The sequence below is a fragment of the Pithys albifrons genome, chromosome 3, assembly GCF_047495875.1.
Source record: "Pithys albifrons albifrons isolate INPA30051 chromosome 3, PitAlb_v1, whole genome shotgun sequence".
Lineage (NCBI taxonomy): Eukaryota > Metazoa > Chordata > Aves > Passeriformes > Thamnophilidae > Pithys > Pithys albifrons.
In genome coordinates this window covers 91,028,909-91,051,260 of record NC_092460.1, presented here as the reverse complement: position 1 = coordinate 91,051,260, position 22,352 = coordinate 91,028,909, and positions in this window count along the sequence as shown.

Genomic DNA, 22,352 nt, shown 5'->3' with positions numbered 1-22,352 from the left:
GGTAAACCAGTGTAAGGTCTAACACATTTTCCAACAGGCTTGTGGCAGTAAAAATAAAAGGACTAATACATCATCCATGAACTTACATATTTTAACAGCTTTCACCCTGTAAAACAGCCTTGAAATGCTGCTTGTTTCTGACAGCCTTCATATCAGCAATCCAAAGGAGAGCTTCATCTTAAATTTTCAATAAATGCCATTAAGTACTATTCATTAAATATATATGTATTGAAATAAAATAAAGGTAGTAATTTTATTGCAGTGTTTTGGCATAACTTTTTAGACTATCATGTTCCAGTCACTGCTTTCCACTATGTCACACCTGCTTACACCGTTTATGACATGTTACACTACACAACCATAATGCAAAGTGACTTATCTAGTGAAACACAAAGCGAGGCATTAGCAAATGTATAAATAGGTTTGGGAGGGAACCAGATTTAGCAAGGAAATTTTGATTGTATCAGACAGTGCAGATTTTGATAGACTTTTAGCCAGTTTGTAACAGAGGTCTATATGTTTGCATTATTCAGTGCAATTTAATATGAATTACAAGATGAAGAATGTAAAGAGACATTCTGGTAAAACTCTGTGCCATAATATGTTAAAGAAACAAAAGAGCTATATTTGTGGACATTATACATCAAATTTAAAGTACAATAATCTGCAAGTATTTAAAGACTCATGTCATTTACTAGATTGTGGCCCTGTCCTGAAAATACTTAAGCCTATGAATAATTTAACATGTGAACACTGAAGTTAATATATATCACTTATCCTGTTGACGCTGAAGAGACTAAGCAGGTATTTGCCTTTAAGCATATGTGGACAGTACATATTTTGTCTCCAAGGCTTTTTATTGTCTAACATTTTTCCCCTTTACAAAAAATACTTCTAAAAATTAGGAAAATAAAATAAAGTTTTAAAGTATGGAAATATATGAAAAGATGCCATAACATGGAAAAACTATTTTACAGGAACGTAATTTGGCTCAGCCAAATGAATACTCATAATTACATGGCTACTTTACTTTCATTTTTTATTTGTAACAAATAATGCTCAGAAAATTTTAAAAAATGGCTACACCTTCCTAGAATAAATAATTGCCAAAAAAATTCACTAAAAGTTTTACTCAATGTATTCTCTTTGAAAAATAAGCTTTGTTGATAAAAGAGTAAAACTTCCCATGAAAAAGAACTTTAGAAAAACAGCTAAATTTAATCAGCATAAAAACTTGGTGAAGAATTTCCATTATCATAAGATAAATATAGAAAATTGTATGTTTTATTAGTTTCATAACATAATTGGAAACTATCCGGAAAACATGTCTATAAGGATGCAATCTTAATATAAGCAACCTTCACATTGCTGGTCTTTGATTTAAGACTTTTTTTACTGTGCTACACTAATACTTCCTCTATATAGTTTTGGATGGAGAACACCTAATACTTTTAGAGCTCTTCCTTGATTACTCCAATAAGCTTTACAGGAAAACATAAATTCTACCAATATATGGGAAGCCAGCATGCCCTATTCAGGTCTGAATTCTGAAATATTTTTAATTTATGTAACACGGCAGTGGTATTTCCATCTACTGAAAATTACACATATATTTCTGCAATCAACCACTCAAAAGTGACTCAGAACAGTTAAGAAGTGGTAGAACATGTGCACTTAGCACGATTCTGACATTGTAATTTTTAACATACATCATATTTCAAATGGGGGAACATTTCTGCACTCATTAGCAGAGCTTGCTTTTTGCAACAGGACTGGAAAAGCGTAAATTCCAACGCAGGCTGGAATACAGATTAACAGTGAAACACAGGTTAGTAATAATAGGATAAGAAAAAAGATTAGGTTTAAATATTATCTGTACCTAGAACTGTTTCAATTTTGGCTGTATGTGGTTTAGAAAATGGAAATTAACTTCAGAAATGCCAATATCTTTCTTGGAAACAGGAGATTAACTTTGCTAAGGCACAGTATTTTATCTGACGTCAGCACTTTGCACATATGCAACACAATAGAGAATGAGACTGCATAAAAGTAAAGTACAGGGGGTTTTATTAAAAAAATGATATATTAATTTTAATATCTTCTAATGCTTTTGCCTTCTTTTAGGTTCATGGGATTAGTTGACTGTCTCTGGCACACATGATATAATTAAGATCTATAAGACAATCACTCATTTCTAAAGAGTAAGAGCAACTGAGTTAATTAGCAGATGTGAGTGTGACATAGCTCTCCAATTGATGAAAAATTTTGAGATGCTAGAAAATAATTATGGCAAAAAGGTATGAAAATTAAAAATTGTATACATTTGTATTAGCCAAAACCCTAAGGAGAATTGACCATGGAACAGTTGAAATACTAGATTAGTTTCTAAATATCTAAATATTTAAGTTTTAGTAATTTAAGTTATTGCTTTGTTTGGGGGGGGGGGGTTGTTTTGTTTTGTTTTGTGGGGTTTTTTTCCACACCAGTTAGAAAATAAATCTGTCTTTCAAATCTTAAAATGGGATTTTTTTGCTCAACTTTGAAATATTGCTGAAATAATTAATTCAGTAGAATTTTGAGAACAAAATGCACCCTTGCCTAAACTTTCCACAAATTTGTAAATGTTTCAGTTTTGACAAATAAATGTCACTGGAAAAAATCAAACCAGAACTTTGAACAAAACAAAACTTCTGTAACATTCTGATCAATTCTATAAATTCACTCTTTTCCAGTGGAGAATTCTTTATCATACTCAGATTCCTCCCACACTCTTCTGCACTGCAGACTCTTTCTAAGTAAAATCATTCTTTCATGCAATGGGGAAAACAAATTTTCTGAGGAAGTTCCTTAAATACATTTTTTCTTTTGTTCAGGCTTCCAAATCACTCACATAGGAAAAAATGTTGTTATACTTTCAGGCTTTTGAGTTTCTGCTTACTACAGTGCAACTGTAAGTATTACAAAGCTCATCCTGTAGCAGTTAGATCCCATTTTACCTGTAGGACACGAGATACCTTCTCCACAATAATTTCATACTGTAAATTTTTAATGATAGATCCCATGCATTTCAAACAAGGACTTTTAATTCACAGTAAGAGGCTCCAGGAGATCCAGTTGCCATGAGATAAACATTGAAGATTAACCTGAAACTCCGTCATTTCCCAAATCTGTCCCCTGCCCAGTTCTAAAGAGCTGCATCAGAAGGAAATTAAATGCATAACCCAGTTTTGCCTAGAAAGAACAATTTCCATTTATTTCCTTGAAGTTTTAAATTACATATGGGAAAAAAAATGTGATCAACCTCCAGACTCTCTGAAATAAGGGTTAAGTCAGAAACAAAAGATTCCTAATTGTAGGTGTTGTCTTGTATCCATCTGATACCAGCTTGGAGTAATTACTCTTTATTTCAAGAAATAACCTTAGTGACCCACACTAATAAAGAAATTTCCCAGTTCTCTATTTCTTGGGAAAGTAAAAGACACTTCCAGAGGGTTGTTCAGTTTTCAGGTGTACCTGGAAGAGCACAGATGTCAACATGACAGGAATGGTTCCAGTTGGTCAGGTAAAACAAAACCTGCATCCTATGACAAGAAGGTATTGAGTTTCACTGTCAGTATGGTGACAGCTGTAGAGAATTTTCTTTTAATTATGAAGATGGGGCTGCCACAAAGAGCTAAATCTTAGGGTCTGATTCAGTAAAAACCACCAGAACTATGCAGGAAAAAAAAAGGGGGGGGGGGAGGGGGAAGGGGAGGAGTGGCACAATTTTCACAGGAATGCTAAACAATAGTTTTGCTGAAACTTTTTTAGTTCAGTCTGAAGGAGGTGGGTCATTACTTGTCCACATAGTTTGTAGAGAGAGGGGACTGATTAGATCATGCTTGTGTGTTTCTGTTAGAGGCAGAGGCAGAAAGCCAGTGGGAAAATTGTAAAACCAAACCACAACAAATCTGAAAAGCTATGATGCTGCTGTATAGACACTTCTGGCACAGAGAGAGTGAACAATCACATGGAAGGGAGAAACATCTTGGGTTTGTTCCTGCTGTGTTGGCATGAAGAGGGTTTTGTCTGGAATTTCTGTAAATGGGGTTTCATTCAAAAGCAGCTACTTCTGATCATATTTTTTTTCATCCTCATGAAATATTCCCTGAGATCCTGAATTCTGCTAGGTGTCTTCCTATTCATGTGCACAGACTTTCATATACTTTACATTTATTGAAACTGCAACACTTGAACTGTAATATATTTTAATCTGTAATTTTAGAAATACAACAAAATGGGATTACTGAATCATTTCCTCTGTAAAATTTAAATCTCTTCTACTCTTACTTTTTCAAACAAAGTGAGGACCAGAGCACTGTACTGTAACCTTTAGATTTCTTTAACACATTCAAATGGGATTTGGAAGTACTTTCATAGCTATGCATGCTATTAAACACTAACATAATATTACAGCTGAATATACAAGTAGAAACAGTACAGAGAATAAATTTTGATATGCTTTATTTGCAAGTGTATGAGAGTAAGAAATAACTTGTTCTTTAGGAAAGACTTCATATTTTTAAAGTGGATTTGCTTATTTATTTAACAATAAAAATACAATGCTGCATTATTCCCAATTTCCTATTTCTACAATAACACTGTTTTTCTTGGTATTTTCTTAAAGTAGTCTAAACTAAAGAGATTCAAAACCAGACAAATATGCAGCAACATCTGGGTAGTTTTTGCCCTTCTTAGATCTGGTGCAGATCATAAGGCAAGATGAATGTTTTCTTTTTAAGCAGCCTAGTACAATTACACTGGCAAAAGCATCAAATTCTACATTAAGATGAAGTCTCAGGAAAAATTATGTTAAAACTCAACAAGTGTGGTTTAGCCACCATATAAATTTGATGTAGAGATCCATCTTTAAAGCTAGAAGCACATTATGTTTCTGATTTTGAAAACTATCAGCATAGTAAAAGACTCTTTGTATTTCCTGTTTCAATATATTCACTTGAAATTATAAAATCACCAGTTTCCAAAATTCTGTACACCCACACCTTCTTTTGCCCAGAGGCTGATAAAGTAATTTAGGTCAAAAATTGAGCTCTTCATTCCACATGAAATCTTGGCCATTTAGGGAAAACACAACCCCACCTTCCCCCAAATCTCCCAAAAGAGCACTTCAAATTTTAAATACTCCAAGATGCTTGATAACAGGAGCAGCTCAAACTTAAGACCTGCATAGCTTGACTATCTGCTGCCTGCTTTGTTGCCTCCTGGGAGTTCCCAAGCAAATGCAGCCCATTTCATGCCACTTGAAGCTGCCAAGTGAGAAGCCTGCCATGGAAGACTGCCACATGCCACTGCAGACAAATACCACTCATCTGTAGCTTGGCTCCACACTGCTGGTGATATATATACAGCATGATTAATATTACTGGCTGCATATCCTGGGATTTAGTCTACCCAAGGCTGAAAAGTACAAAGCTCTGTATCACCTCGCTGGTATTGGTGACCAAAAGTAATCCCTCTCAGGACGTACCCTTCCCTCATGCTGGAAGCATTGTGGTGGTGCTGTTGCACTTTGCTGGAAAAGCTCTGATTTCCAGCTAAATGAGAATTTGTCATTCATGGTAACAGTAGGAGAGAAATCAGTAGCACTTTCACAGCTGATCCCAAGCAGCTCTTGTTCTTCCAATTCTAAAAAAAATTTTCCTCGGTCTGGATAACTTTGTTATCTAATGCCAGCCACAATTACAGAAGGTTTAAAGGGTAAACAGAGCCCAGCCTTCCAATCCACAGACATTCTGTATTTCACTTCATATCAGGGATGGTGAACACCTCTCATCATTGAAATTTTAAGACATAGCTACCTTGAGCAAGTTGTATATTCTTATCTTAGTACTTGTTGGTTATGCAGATGTGAGGGAGGGGTAAACCTACCCCGAAGTTCAGCTCATGGGTGGCTGTATGTACAGACACCACAAACTGTGTCTATACTAGAATGTGCACTTCAGTTAATTAATCTGTTGTCTTGGTAAGGACAGGACTTACCTTCCTGTTTCCCAGTTATTGTTGTTTTCCAATTGTGTCAATTCTCTCTTATAGCCCCTCTTCCTCTTTAGGTATTCTGAAGCACATTACTATACAACTGACAAACACTTCTTCCAAGCAGCAATGCAAGAAAAATGTTACTGCCTTTCTGTTTTCTACAGAAATTGAGTTCTGCTAACTAATTATCAGTGTGTCCTCATCTGTTTGGAGTTTGTTTTTCTTTTTGAACAAAGCAAACTTAGATGGCTTTGCTGAGTTTAGACAATGATTCATAGTTTTCTCTGCTTTTAGAGTGTAGATAGATGTGAACTGCTACAGCAAAGAGATTGTGCTATAATTCTTCTTTTATACATTTTGATCCCAGAGTACATTGTACTGCTATTCTTCTTTATTGCAGCACCCAGAAATCCCAATTGATTATGAACTTTTGTTCTACAGGGCATTTTATAGCCCCCTAGTAAGACATCCCAGCCCTTTGAAGCTGAAAATCTTCATGCTCACAGGAAAGCTATATCCCCAATTTATAAAGAACTAAGTTACAGAGCATGTAAATAACCTCTTAATATCACCCTCAAGGACCATCATAAGTAGGAAGTGCTAAACTTGGTTTCTTAAAAAGTCGAAGATGTTTCTCAATTAAGAAAAGTCACCTTTTCTAGTCTGGCCACTTGAGGAGTTTGGATTTAGGGAATTTCCAGATGATAGCTTTGAGTGTGAGAAATGAGATTTGCTCCCTTCCAGTGGCCAAATGTAGAGTTCATGCACACAAGGATACAGGATAAACCTTCTACAGTCATTGTGTGGCATAAAAATATTTGTGCAGTAGATGGAAATCAAGAGACTAAACTTGAAAGAATTCCAAGAACTGTGATAAGAGAAGAAAAAGAATGACAATAGAAGAGTTTTGCATTAGGAATCTGTCAGTCTAAAGAGACATTGATTTAGATAGATACATATTTATTCACTTCCTCTATAAATATATGTAAAAAGTGTACAAATACGCATAAACATATATTTTTTATTTACACATAAGCTTTATACATATGTATTTCTATATGTGTCTCATAACACACACGTATGAGGAAGGGCCACTAAGGGCACTCTGCTGTGCTGCTGGGGCAGCCTCGAGGCTCTGCTCAGGATTACCCTTCATGGGCAACACAGACCCATCTGAGCAGAAATCCAGGACAAAATGCCAACAGCAGAAGAACCTGGGGGAGGTCAGTAAGGAAAAAAGCTTTACATTTGTCTTGTGACATTGGTGCCTTGGACAGTATTTTCCTTTATGTTTGTACTTAATTCATAAAACTGTACTGAGATGCTAAAATCCTGTGAAGTGGAATTTTCTTGTTGATCTAACAGATATTGTTGCTCTCAATCTTTCTTCTAGTCTATCAGGATGCAAAAGACATAAGAGGGAAATGCAGTATCATATGAAACACATTTTGATTATTTATTTGTTTTACCTTTGTGCTAGGTCTGGTATCTGGAGCTGGATGCCATGCCAGGGCTGATCTGGAGGACACCAACCCTAACCAATGTAAAGGCCTGCATAGGTTACTCTTTAGTGATTGAAAGTGTGTTTGAGCCCACTTTTATTAGCAGATTTTTATGACTGTGCAGAAAATAAGTTTCCTCTTACTAATATTAACTTTTTAAAAATGTGTGCCTCTTCTTGCTTGCCTCACTTTTCCTTGACTTTAATAACAACTGATTTCTGGAACTGAATTTTGTATTACCAATCTGGCATTGAATATTACACTGCTAATGTCAGTTGTTGCTTTCAGTTTTAACTGTGGCATTTGAACCTGGATCAACATCTAGATCTGATGCCAAATGACATCTCGATTATTGCTAATATATTTCTGATTAGCCAGTGAGGTACCCTTGATAACATATAGCAGGAGAGCTGGTAGAAGTGTATTACAACTCAGGGAAAGGTTACTTAGAATATTATTAAAAAAGTGAAAGAAATATCTTTTTCCCCATTTCTCAACAGATTTCTTTCTGTCTGGTCTGTCAAAGGCAAATGTCTCTTCCCCCCACATAGTTTTTTCCAGTTTTTCTTTGATAAGAAGTGGTAAAATAAGGTGAGTAATGCACAAAAAGAAAGCACAGAAGCACAGCATAGAGCCCATGAGAATCCAATAAAACAGATATTTATGAAGAGAGGGTAAGATAGAATTTATAGACAAAATGATTTCATAGCAGGAAATTAATTGGAAAATTTGCAATTCTGCACCAGAAAAATAGAAATTTTGCCATTACATACTGCTGTATTTTGAGGGGCAACACCACAAGTCTAGTCATGTTGAGAAGAAAACTTACAAATCATTAGAAGTAGCTGCCATTTTTTTGTCAACAGATACTGAAGCATTAGGAAATAGAAGCCTGGAAATCTTCTAGGGCTGTGGAAAACTGAAGGAAAAAAACATTATATTAGTGGAGAGAGAATGGGAACCCATGGGTATAAAACACCAGCAGGAGAAGGACTGTAAAAATTACATGTTGTTGAGGCTGCCAGTAAGAGGTCATCAATATCCTAACACACATCTACCAGCAATTTCTCTGAACAAACAGGTATGAAGCAGAGACTAAGTGCTAAAGACTGGCTGGAGTGGCACTCTGAAGACTGATACTCCACAATGACCTTCACCAGCCTCTATAATGACTCCTCTCCACCTGGTGCCTGCTGTGGCACATCTTCTTCTCCCTCTTCTGTCAGCCTGCCTCAGAATTTTGAACTTCTCTACAAGGTCAACATTGGCTAAAGTGCTGAATCCCATCAGCTCTCACAGGTGCTGTAAGCTTTCCCCAGTCATGTGCAGAGAGATTCCACCACTTGGACTCCATGTGAAACTTCTCAGGAAGTCCTGTTTCTGATTTATGGGTCCATCAGACTGTTCCTCATGTTCACTCAGTCTCTTCTCATGATCCCCTTGGGAGTTTTCCTATTGTCCCTACACACATTATTCTACTGCTGTCATTTTGTTCTGGATTTCCACTTTGGCTGGCCATGTTGCCTATGCCTGACAGTCCCAAGCAGACCCCTGAGGCTGCCCACGAAGCACCATGGGTTCTTATGGGGAAGGGATCAGCCAGGGCCTCTCAGGGCTGGGCTCTGCTCTCCCTGGCCTGAGATTGCACAGGGATTCTTTGGTACCTCCTGGGTCAAGTCCATAGACTTACATCCTTTTTCATCATGTTCATGTTCATCACTACCCCTGCATCTGACATTTCTCCCACTCTAAATATGTAAAGGCTTCTCTGGCCCCATTTAGAGTTGGGGGCCCTGCAGTTGCTTTTTTATTTTGTTTAATTACTTTTTTCCCATTAAAATTTAACCAATCATTCATTTGCTCTTATTAAAGAAGGTTTTTTTTTAATTACCTACACACTTAAGGGTATATATTTAGTTTAAATATGTTCAAATATAGGTGTTACATATAAATATGTAAATACATTTATATGCAGCTGTGTATATATAAATAAAATATTTATTTGCACCTATTTTACAGTTTTGTATATAACTTTATACATAATATGTAATATATAAAAATATAGGTTTATCTGTGAAAGCCAGGCAGATGATTGTATGTGTATATTTGTATATTTTCATGTAAGATCAATTCCTGACCAAAAGGAAACAGGGAGACAATCAAAAAATGACAACTGGCCAATCACCAAGCAATGAGAAAACATGATGAGCATGAAGAAGTTGGGCACAGCCACCACTGTGTTCCAGGGATGGGGCTTCCATGTTGCTGTACATACCTGGCACCACCAGTGGTACCCTGGGCAGAGACTGTACCAGCTCCACCCTGAGCTGCACCATGTCCAGCTCTGCCTGTTGCCTCTTCTCAGAGGCCAGTCTGTGCTCTGGTAGGAGCCCTTGGCAGCTTTGGAGGGCAAAATAAACACCCCCATTATTCACCCATCTCAACAAAGTTTGCTAAAGCTTTTATTTGCTTAATTTTACTGTGCAAATCTTGCCTATCTGTCTCTATTAATTGTTCCAGCAATGGACTAATTGCTGAAATGACTGCTGTCAACTGCATTGCTTTCTTGTGCAGTTGCGGTATCTGTGGGCTAACCCAATATGCCCCACCTCAGTTAATGGAAGCTTTTTTTAACACTCTATGGTTGCTCTGTATTTACTTTCCAACTCCTGCTCAAGACAGAAAAACTAAGAAAAATATTCTAGTCCCAGCTTGCATCCTTCACTGGACATAACTGAACTGCAGAGACTGCTTTAACTGAATGTTGATGTGTTTTGTACAGACTACAACACTGCCAAAAGAAAACATTATTTTTTTCAGTCCAGTGGTAATGAAATTTTTTGGTTACATGAAGGAAGTGCATTCAGATTAAGTAGCAGATTACATGAAATTGGTTGCTTGAACTGTAGATGCATATGGCCACAGCAGGGATGCAGTGTTGGGTGTAAAGTGGGCTCTGCATTTTCTTTCTTTTTCTTTTTCTTCTTTGTAGTAAAAAAGGAATTCACATTGAATTTGTTGCTTCAGACTTAGAAAGTAGACACAGCAGCAAATCCTCAAAGGAGATACTCACGTTCACCTAGGCCAGATTTAGCAACCAGGGTTATTCATAAGTGCAGTAATTCCACTGCTGCAGTATTACATTGCTTCCTTTTTACAAAAGTAAATAAATCCACTGAGAACTATGAAACACAAAGGCACCTGGAAGTTCCTGAGGTACAATTTATTAGAGGCTGGGGGTTATTTGCCCTGTTCCTATGTATTTTAGCACTGGTGCTGTCAGACAAATAGGTATTAGAGTATTCATCACCAAACCTCCTCTCACACCATATTTGTTTGCTTTGCAGTGCTGCATTCAGGTGCAGCAGTGCTGTTTCACTGCAGCAATCTTGTTTTCATTGACATTGCAATATGGTGAAGATGAGCTATCCTGATTTGCTTTCATTTATTGTGCTGAGTGAAACAAGACCAAGGCCTTAAAAAGTTAACTGAGATAATGTTGATGCCTTGCTCTGCAAAGTACTGTGTAAACTTTCATAACTTGTTCTGTCCTTCTGACTAAAAAGATGATATTAAGAATTTACTCCAAGCACCCCAGTAATCATAAATAAAGATAAAATGGACATTAACAGAAGATAGGAAGGACATGAGTCCAAAGTTTTACAAACGTCAACACCTGAGTCAAGTTCAAACAAAGAAGAGGAGAAAAAGACCCCAAAAGTGAGGCAGAAAGCCAGAACGACCCCCTGAAAACCCTGCCAGAAGAAAGTTCAAGACTCCACCTCAGGCTCCACCTAAACTCTGCCTATTATGAATATGATAATTAGATGTCAAAATACATGAATATTTATGTTAAGATGTTGTAATTTTGTATGAAGACTGTATGAATTACTCTGCTTTTCACTGAAACTAGGGAGCTAGTTGTCCAATGTGAACTGTCTAGCCTCCCCGATGCTGGAAAATAAATACCTTTGCTGCTTAAAGATAAATTGTCCCTAAGCAGTTCTTTTTGTTCCATGCCCTTTTTGGCATCATGAGCCATAGCTCATTTCTATAAGATCACATGGGAAAATTTGTTGAAGTGAAGAGATGACACAAAGGATGTGTCAAGTACCAGGTAATTGGCATCTGTGGGGTCTCACTGCCTGCTTGGAACACAGCCCAGTACCTTCAGTCCTTGCAACAAATGCAGACAAGATTTATATTGACATAAAACTCAGGTGAAACTAATGAAATTCAAGTGAATTTCAGGTACTGAGTGAAGGGACTGTTAAAGGTTGAAATTCAAAGCAAAATTTAACAAGATGAACACATAAGCAGAAAATCAGATAAATATTTACATGAACTACTCTTTGCCTGAGCACAAGATTTTTCAACTTTGGGGTTTATGTCCATCCTTAACTAAAGAAATGCATTTACCTCCTGTATTACAGACAAGAATCTCAAGTATATTCTTATCTAGTTTGACTGCACAGTCATTATTTTTTTCAGTGCACAGGAAATTTTGGAGAGGTTTACTCTGCTGTATTGATTTAGGCTTGACTTATCCATGCAATATACTTCAGGCTCAGCATATGGCTTATGTTCTCTAAGAAAAACAAATCTTTCATATATGACCAAACCTCAATATAAGACCAAAACATTATGGCCTCTCTAGAAGTTCCATTTTCTTAACTAATTTGTATTGCTTCATCTCTCTACCAGCTCTGTAATCCTAGGTCATCCTCAAATTTTCCAGACAGAAATTCTTAACCATGACACCCACATGTTGTGGCACCATCCTGTGTGTACATGTGTTGCACATCTCCATTTATAAGCTTGAAGTGAGATTCAAATAAATGCAAGACTCAGTAAAGCTGTATGAAAAGGAGAAGCATCTTGTGATAATGGAGCTTTAAGCTCTCAGTGTGCGCAAATATTTTATTCTTCTAAATCACTTGTTGCTTCATTGCTATCTAGGTGGGAAGTGAGGGCTCTTTAGGGCTCTGAAGTGGAAAAATCTGAAAGCTTTCCAAATCAAAATTTTGCTTTGTGAGGTTTTGCACAGAAAAAAATCTGAACACAAGGGTTGTAATATGAATGGGCATTTTCAATGCTGTTCCAATTTGCAAGTAAACAAGGAAGTCTCTAAGGCATGAAGAAAAAGAGTAGAATCTTCAGAAAAATAGACTTTGGTTTCCATATTTATTAAGTAATATAAATACTCATTTTAAAAGGATAAAATATTCAAAAAATGGAATATTTCCAACAAGATTAATTTAGAAAATAGAATTTAGAAAATTGTAGAAAATAGCAAGGCAACTTTTTTGTATGACAGTTTTGTCAAGAGAATCAGTATCATATATGTTCTGTATCCTGCTGGAAGGATTAGTAACAGAGTGATTTTAAAATAATTTGATAGCGTTTGTTGTCTCCATACCTAAAAGTTGCAGAACAGTTTCAATTGCCAGCACACCTAAACATTATATAGACCAAATGTTTATTCCAAATATTCTCAGTGTTTTTGAAATCCTAATTTATTTCCATGAATGTTATTTACATTCAAATGATTGTAGTTTCACCTTAAGATAGGAGTTTTCTGTTGTATCTATTAAAACTTTACCAAATTGTTCTTTTCTTTCTGTTCCATCTGGATCTCTCTGAATAAGATCAATTGATAGCAGCTCTGAATTCATCAACTTGTGGGACTTCATGGACAAATATGATCTTACAGTTTTATATTTTATAGTACCTTACAGGCAAGCAGTCTTAAAGAGTTTAGCTATAGTGTGAGTACAGGGGAAATGTAAACAGTAAAAAGTGGAGGATTTAAAATATGGTTCCACCATTTTACATAAAATTAATATAAATTTATAGATATTTTCTAGCAGTGATATTTTGGCCAAAGCCAAATGCATAAGTAAAGAAGAAAGATTTTAACTGTCATTCTGATCTATCAGGTTCTGAAACGTGAACTGATCTATGAAGAAGCAATTGCCCACATTACTTGCTATTCTTTCCCACAGCAATATCAATCTTTCCAGGACAGAGACATAATAGAACCTGAATCATCTGGAAAATCAGGTCCTAGTATCATCACAACATAACACAGATGCAATTCTTTTTCAGTAAAATTAGTAAATCTGTGCATGTATATGTTAGTAAAAAGCAAATCAAGTGCCTGAAAACCTGTAAGAAAATGGAGGACAAGACTTGCTGAATGGCTGCACCCAAATAATTTATCCAACTCTGCAGATATTACACATAATTACTTTCAAAATTCCTCTGATATTTTACATACAATTTGTTTAAGCTAGTTCTGATTAATGATATGTTAGGCATATGTTTTCTTTCAGCAGGCTGTAGAGGCTGCTCCTCCTCTCTGGGCATCAGTTCTGCCTATTTTGGTTACTCTGTTTCATTTGTGTGTGTTTTGTCATTCGTAAGTGTACAAAAGTTAATAGCCCCCAAATGCATTTGCTAGCTGGCATTTAGAAACTTCATCAGAAGCATTTAAAATATTTTGCTGCAAAACAAATATCAGACAAGGTCATTTTTTTCATCTCATATGCTGCCACATCCATCGATTTTCTAACGTCTACTACCTTTCCACAGCACCCTCTAGAAACAGGCTTTTTGATTTGCCTTCACAATATTCATAGCCATACCTAATGCACATTTCCAGGAGCATAACACAGGAGGATCACTCACTTCTACCTACTTTACAAATGAACTGGAAATTCTCCCGTCAACTCCTGGGGAAGACATACTTAATAACTTCTATTAGTATTTATAGAAGTTACCAGCATGGATCCTGGTGCATTTTATTGAGGAAAGACTTCAAATTAGACTCTGAATCTTGTCATTTATTTTTAATTGCATTAATAAACCCATCAAAAATACAGTGGAAGATTTCCTTCCTTTCTAACCTGTTTCTGGATGAAATGTTAGCCCCTTTCTATGAGAATAAAAATTGAGTCAGTATTGCTACTGAGAAGCCAGGTACAATAACAAGAACTATGAGAGCACACTTCAATTCAGAAAGGAAAAAGAATAAAAAGAGAAAGAGAAAATGCCGTTAGGAGTATAGCAAACTTCTGCTTTTAAATTAGGTGGTTAATTATTAAGGATGAGTGGGCCATCTTTAGTGTGCACCGTTTCACACTTCAGTATAATCTGACCTGCTTCTCCGACACCCCCTTGTCTCAGGGGAGAAGCTTGTGTGTCATCATGAGGTTGTGTGCTATGCAGGCAGTGGTATGTGCCTCTGGTAGGGTCTCCCATGCCAGCCAGCTCTCAGCTGAAGGGTCAGACCAAGTGTGTCCTTGGGCAGGATGGGCTCTCTAGCCCTCTGGCTACCATCCTAGGAAAAGGACAACTCTAACTCCAAAATCCAGGCAGGTGGAGCTCGCTTAGCCCTGTAAGGCCATCCCTGTAAAAGAAGGATACTCTAACCAAACCTGCGTCCTGAGGTATTCGCTGTCACTGTCCAAGCTCGCTCGGTCCTGGCAGGTTAACCTTAGGAGTAAGGGGTGGGGCCAGTTCCACGCATGCTGTGCCTCACCTGTAGAATCTGGGATTCAAGGGGACACACCATTCACGATGCTGCTGCTTCCTTTGAAAACACATGCAGAGCCAGTCTCGAGGAGAAAAGACAGCACAGAAAGAGTTGTTCCTCAACAATATCGCCTAAGGAGACTTTCCGCAGTGCCTTTTCTGACTAGACTTGCCTATCCCGAATCGGCCCTTTTAGCCACGAGCATGCTTGCAGCAAGTGTGGGTAGTGCCCTTCCCAGTGAAGCCTAGCCATGATGATAATCTGACCTGCAGTAAAGAATATGTTTTTCTGGCTAGTATAAAACATTTTTGTTAACAAATATGTTGCTATCCTGATGACTACAGCATATCACCTCAGTTATGCCCTCCCGACTGTACCTCCTTTGACAGAGTGATGTCATTATCACACTTCCCAATTGTTTTGATTCATTCAGTGTCCCTTGTTGTACATTGGAAGAGGGCTGTCAACACTGTGAAATGGCTGGTATGATTCTGACAGCTTGTCACGGAGAAACATTCTGCAGACTCAATAAGAAAGGAAATTCATTGAATGGAGTTGTCAGTGGTGTTGGAAAAAACCTGATTTGGGGTGTGTGTTTTTTTTAACTTACCTGTCTATGCAAAGACTTCTGGAAATACCAAGTTAATTGGCAGAACAGCAAATTACCTGAATGATTTAGGACCTGTCTCTGAAGACTCACATTATTCTCTGTGCCTGAAAAACTTTTTGGAGAAGAAAACTGGCAATATAAATAATGACATCATGTTAGAAAATCACCTGCAGTTAGCATCCAAAATTTAGACATTGACATGTTATAACAAACAACTTAAATAATTTACTCTCCTTTTTTGGTTAGCAACATCATCATCCTTCTGCACTGATCAAAGAGAAGTGTGGCAGTTTTCTGCCATGATTTTGGAGAGGTAACCAAGAGGGATGTTTGTGCTGGCAGATTGTTTGTTAAAGGGCTTAGAATGACAAAGCAAGCTGAAAATTTAATCTAAGTAAGAACAAGAATCCCCATTACGGTTAACCTAAAAATGCATGAAATTAAGATTGGTTTGGCCCAATACTCTATAATTAAAGAGTTGTGGGCTTTCAATCAGAGAAAAATGTCATCTCACTCCCTTATTAAGTGCCAGAGTAACTTAGCTTCATTTCATGGTTCTTGCACATAAATTGCCCTTAGATTGATCAGTGTGGAGAAGTTCCTTAGTGATGCACATAGAAATTTATGTCACAACAATTCCTTTGGGTTCTAGGGAGAAATAGAGCCATCCTAGCTGAAAAGTAATCCCCAGGTGTACCATGGTTATGCTGCACCAGTGACCTTCCTTTTCAGGTGCATGCTATAGGTTGGGAAGCATCAGGGAACATAGACAGCTGAATTGTTCACAGTTTCTTCCCTTCCCATTGTTCAGTGGGAAGCAGAGTCCTACACTCACAGTTCATATTGAGCTATGGGAGGACCAAAAAGTGCTATTTATTTATTAGTTCATTGTGAGAAGAGGAGGACAAATGGATGAGTTTTGCTGGTTTGGTGTGAGGCTCATTAGATCTGATATAATTTTTCTGACTTAATGAAGGCATTTCTGTGGTCAAAGCTAGTCAGCCAAAAAGAGGCTTTCATCAGAGTTGTCAGAGATACAAACACCTAGATCTCACACATAAGAATTTGTAGAATCTTTCTCAAAGGAGATTCCAAGGTTCTTCTATCAAGTCCTTTAAATACAAAGTCAGTTATACTGCAGTTCCTATATAGACATGAAGAATTTAAATTTGAACCATCAAACCTGAAAATTATGTACCAAATCACCTCTTATCTAAAATCCTTTTGATCCTTCTTGAACATCTCCAGTATTTCATTCTGCAGTCAATAAGGAAGGCCTAGTTATTACAAGGTAGGCTGCCAGCAAATATTTTTGTCATAACCACATAATATAACATAGATGACAGATCTGTCATGCAAAACCTAGGCAGAATAGCTAAAAGAAAACAAGACACCTTAGTCATAGATGCAGATAACTTCTTATGTAGAGTTATATCACTTAGGGAGGGAAGTTGATGTCAATGCAGTTGCCTACCTCAGGTGAAATCAAGAGCAGAAAAAGATGGAAGCCAGATTTTCTGTAGAGCCAATATAAACCCCCCCTAGTTGTTCCCCAAAAGACAACTGAGTCTTTCTGAATCTGATTCTTAAATCCAAGCTCTGTAAATAGCTGTGTATAATCTTTCAGCTATCAGTGAGGTTCATGTAAAGTATTTGGAGATCTCAGTCCTGGATATAGACAGTATTCCTTAGCTTTCAACCCTCAAAATAACCCAAATCAAGACAGAATAAAAGTATCCAAAGTCTATACTGACTCCTATGTAAGAACTACCTAGTAATTCTGAAGACATGGCTATGACATCTGACAAATCACTGGCATATTTTTTGTTAAAGTAGGTTTGGAATAATACCCAATTTAAAGCCATATTCCTTTTGTTAATATTCCAAACAGAGGTTTTTACGGTTCATTATTAATCATTAATTTCATCAGTATAGGCTTTAAATGACCAATATATCCCCCTAGCTGCTTAAACTGTAATTTTTTTCTTTCACTTGTTGATCTTGATATTGAGATACTTCTCCAAAGAGCCAGAATACTGATTAAGCAATGATTTATAATTAAATTATCATTTATTGATCCATGTTCTCAAAAAAATTACACAAATTGAGCTGAGTTCAAATACTGCCACTTCTTTTTACAATGAGATCTTTGTACTTACTTTCATGTCTCTTGGAGTAGCTACTTACCAGATAAAGGATCACTATTGCAGTAAAGGTGTCAGAATCCAACTAATCACTTCCTGGTTGCTTTGTGTAAAATAGATACTTGATGTTATCTTTTGTGAACAAAACAAATATATCTCAAAGGTTCCATTTAGTTTCATATTAAGCTCTCTTCCAATTATTTTGTGGACTTCTCTGCTTTGACAAAGTCTGTCAAAGGATTTTAATGAATTTTAATTTAATTTAATTTTAATGAATCATCCCTAGTGTTATTTGCTCCAGAAAGCAAAAAGGGAGAAACATGAGTGTTTCAGTATTAAAACACAGTCTAACCACTGAAGTTGAGATCATGTGTTTTTACAGAGGACTCAAAACTGGTAAGCTGTTGAACTGTGGGTATGTAGTCCTGCCCCTTTCATCATGTAGGAGTAATCCTCAAAGACCTGCCAAATTGCCAGCATGCCTAAGGAAGAGTCTGAGAAATCTTTACTCCAGATTCTGCCTATAAAATCTAGCTGCCAGTCTGCCTCAGAAGAGCTGCAGAACAATTACCTCATCAGACCAGATCTGGAGTGAAGTGATGGTGGAGTGAAGTCCTGATTCCTGGATGGGACTGGCAGGCACGACAGCCTCTCTCCCCTGGACATGTTCCTAAAATAAGAGAACAAGCTTTGAGCTATTTATTCAGAATTTAGAATTGATCTGCTTTTGCACTATGAGTTCAACATGTCTAGAGCACATCTGGCTCACTCTCACACAGAAGGCAGCTGTGCAACATGTGTGTGTGTATTTCAGTCCAGGAAATCCCAGGCAGAAACATGACAAACAGTTCCTGGCTTCTTCCATCAGTTTACAAACATTATGGAGAAATTCACATACCAACATGTTTCAAAATTAGTGGCTTAAGATGATGTCTTATAGCTATATATCTGTTATTACAAAATGAGACCTAGGGAGATTTTTGTCTCATTTTGAAATATTCAGTGTCACATCTAATGATGGACCACTGATTTAATCCCAGTTTAAACTAGTCTGAAGTTCGACCCTACATTAGCAAGTCTTGAAAACTATTGAACTATCTCGAATTACTTGGGGGATAAGCCACCAAACTTGGTAGTTACAAATTAGTGTGCCATGATTCAGAACAGTGTCTCATACCAGATATTCTGTAGCAATATTCCCAATTCTTTTCATATCCTGCACTTCTAAGCTGAAGGCAAGAACTTGTTTTTATTTCCCCTTTACCCTAACTAAGCTCTTATGTAGAACATGGAAGAGATGTGTAGTGTAGAAATTTTTCATGAATAGGATGTGCAATTTTGTCAGTTAGATTGGTTGCCAGTGGCTTCAGAAATAGAACTTCGGCACAGCCACCACTCACTGTAACTTCCTCATACATTTTTTTTCTTTTCAGACTTCCCATAAAATGTCTTTGGAAAAACAGCTAAAAGAGATTACATTCCCAAGCTCTATCAGATCATGTATAAAATAAGCAAATCAATATGGCTCCAGTGCAGCATTTAAGTCTTTAAAACAAAAACTACCAGAATCACTTATCTGCTACTAGAAACAACACAAATACTGTAGATTCCCCCAAAGATAGTGGAGAAGGAATCAAGTACAAACTGCAAATCTTTGGATATAGATACATTCAACACAATTTTTGGATGGGTACTTGAGTTACAAAGCACAGTGTTTAGAGCTGATGACATCAGTGTTTAGTGAATTATATTCAAAAGATGAAATATATTGGGGGCTGGTAGATAGCTGACACATATGCTCTCCACCCAATTCTAGGCAATGCCCACATGTGAACACAAATGAATACAGGTGAACATTTACCAGCTGTCTTGAGAGTTCACCAGAAAAAATATGGCCTTATCTTGTGGTACAGCTCATAACTGTCAGTGATTATATTTTCAGTTTGCATTCAGTAAATTTATGATGGTCTGAGGTAATACTTCATGTCTGAAGGGAAGTGTGTAGTCCAAAGCAGCAAACACTCTTTTAGGATCCAGACTCTGTGATTTGGCAATGGTGTTTGATGTTATTTTTTAAACCAGTTTTCAACAGATTGGAACAATGTGATTGCACAACCCTTGCAATCATCTTCCAAAGTTTTAAAAACAAATCACAAGAGAGAAGTTGAACAGATTTCATTAGGTGCAAGGCAACACTGAAAAATTAATGTCAACCAAGTCATAGAGACAACAAGTATAGATAATGGTAGGTGTGAAATACTTGGAGATACAGAATTCACTGAAAAATTATTTTTTCTCCTTTGTTTTCTCTGTGCTGGCTTCCTTCCCAGCAAACAAATCTTTTGATAGTGGTGATATGTTTGAAGTATCATTTGTTATGACTTGCAAGAGTCCTCAAGAAGTTTCCAGGCAGGGCTAGAATAAAACTTACATACCAATAAAATAGGCAGAAATAGTTGGAAAGAGTAGAAGATATCCTGTATAAAAATATTTTACAAGCATCTGAGTTTGCAATCATTTTGCTGTCTTGTTTCTTATCAGAAAATTGTAAACAGCTTCCACAATGGTAGCCTATAAAACAATGTTCCTGATTACAGTAAATTAAGTTTACAATAGCCTTTTTGTGGTTCTCACAGTAAACTACTAAAGAACAATAGTATTATTCAGGGTATACATGTTTTGGGGAAATACTTCTACAGTATTTCACCTATTAAATTTGAGCAATTCAATCAACCAGCTTGATGGGTTTGATGGCAACATCTGGTCTGCTTAAGACTGTGAAAAACTTTTCTCTTAGTTCTACATTTCTAGGCCTTTTGTCTGTCTTTGGGTGGCTTTTTCTGCTGTAATCAGGTAGCTCCACTAAGTTCTGAAGTCCCTGATTTTGTATGTGAGTTATTCATCACCTTGGCACAGCTAAGTCCCCTTTTAAAACAGTGTCAGTTAGGGAATGTTAAGCTTATATCAAACTATTTCATATAGTTACATATTTCAGTTTCAGCTTTCAGGAAACCGGCAACTGTACAATAGCCTCAATACAGTTTCTCTAGCCTGAGAAAGGACATGAAACCCAGATGAAACCAGGCAGTACACGACCAGCATCAGAATTAAACAGTTCTTGAAGAATTTCTTCTATGCTCTGCCCCAGGTCCCAGGGAAAAAAGTGGGTCAAGGATGAGGTTTCCAACATTTCCAAGGGAAGGATGAAATTTAGCCATGGAGAGATTTTCTTTCTGTCTTCATGCATACATGATTTTTTTTCTTGATCCAAAGGGTTGCCCTTAGTCCTGACCACTGCATAAAAGCCAAAGAGTAGCATCAGCTGGTGCCTGTGGTGAAATCTCAGGTAGTGGAGAAAAGTCCTGTGATTTGGCTGTTTGACTGTGAGATAGGCAACAGAATTCCACCCCAACAGGCATCTAGGGATGAGTCTGTTGCTTGGAAATAGTGGCTTATGACTGAAAGGGGGAGGTACAGGGAACCCTAGAGCATTCAGAATTAGGACATCTCCAGCTAGAATTAAAAATTTATCCAAAATTACATCCTTCATATTATTGGTCTATTTAACTGCTTTCTGCAGCAAATTATATGAATCAGTCACGATGATGATGAGTTCAATTAACTGTAAAGCCAGCACTTACTCTTTTTGCTTTGTAACCTACAAACTGTCCAGTGGTAACATAATGAGATCCAAGCTGTGTATTGAACTCCTACACATCTTTAATGGACTTCAGAGTGGTGATCATTAATTAGAAACAAGGGGAAAAGTATAGCCAAACTGGATGAAGATGGCCACCAACTTGAAGGTAAAAGGTATTGTAAGTACTTTTCCTGACAACATTACTGGTGATTACTAAGTATCACAGCTAGAAATCAACTCATCTAGTTATTATTGAAGTATATTATAAATCAGGATCTGGATTCTATGAATAGAAAAAAATCGATGAGAAAAGACCTATTTCACATTTCACATGACATATTTCATGTTTCTTATTTCATTTCTCATTCTCAATCTCATGGACAGAGGTGATCTTGTATATACCTAGAGTAACTCCACTGGCTTTGTGAAGATGCACAAAGCATAATACAGCTCAGAGGCATGAGATGACAAAGCTAAAAATTAACTACTGAGTGCTATTTCCCAATCAGGCAGGTTACAAATGAGTGGAGTGTAAGCTTTGCCTATTACTCATTCAGTGACCTGATGGTCGTAAATCCTGTGAGGACAGGTCTCAGTTTCCACCTCAGGTTCTGCCCGCCAGTAAATGAAATGTAAAATTCTGACAATCACTTTTTCATTGAGTCTCTGTTATAAAGCAACTGAATTTGTTATATGATAAGATTAAAACCACAGTTGAACTAGCTGAAGTTCACTAGCTGAACTTCATTTAGCTCCTGCAAATGGTTGTCATAAGTGTGCCTAACAAAATCCAGTAAGAACAAATTATTCAGTTATTCAAGTTGCTTCCCCGGGGTTTAGTGCTCAGGTAGAGTGCTCTTGCAACTGGCAGGTGCCTAAAGAC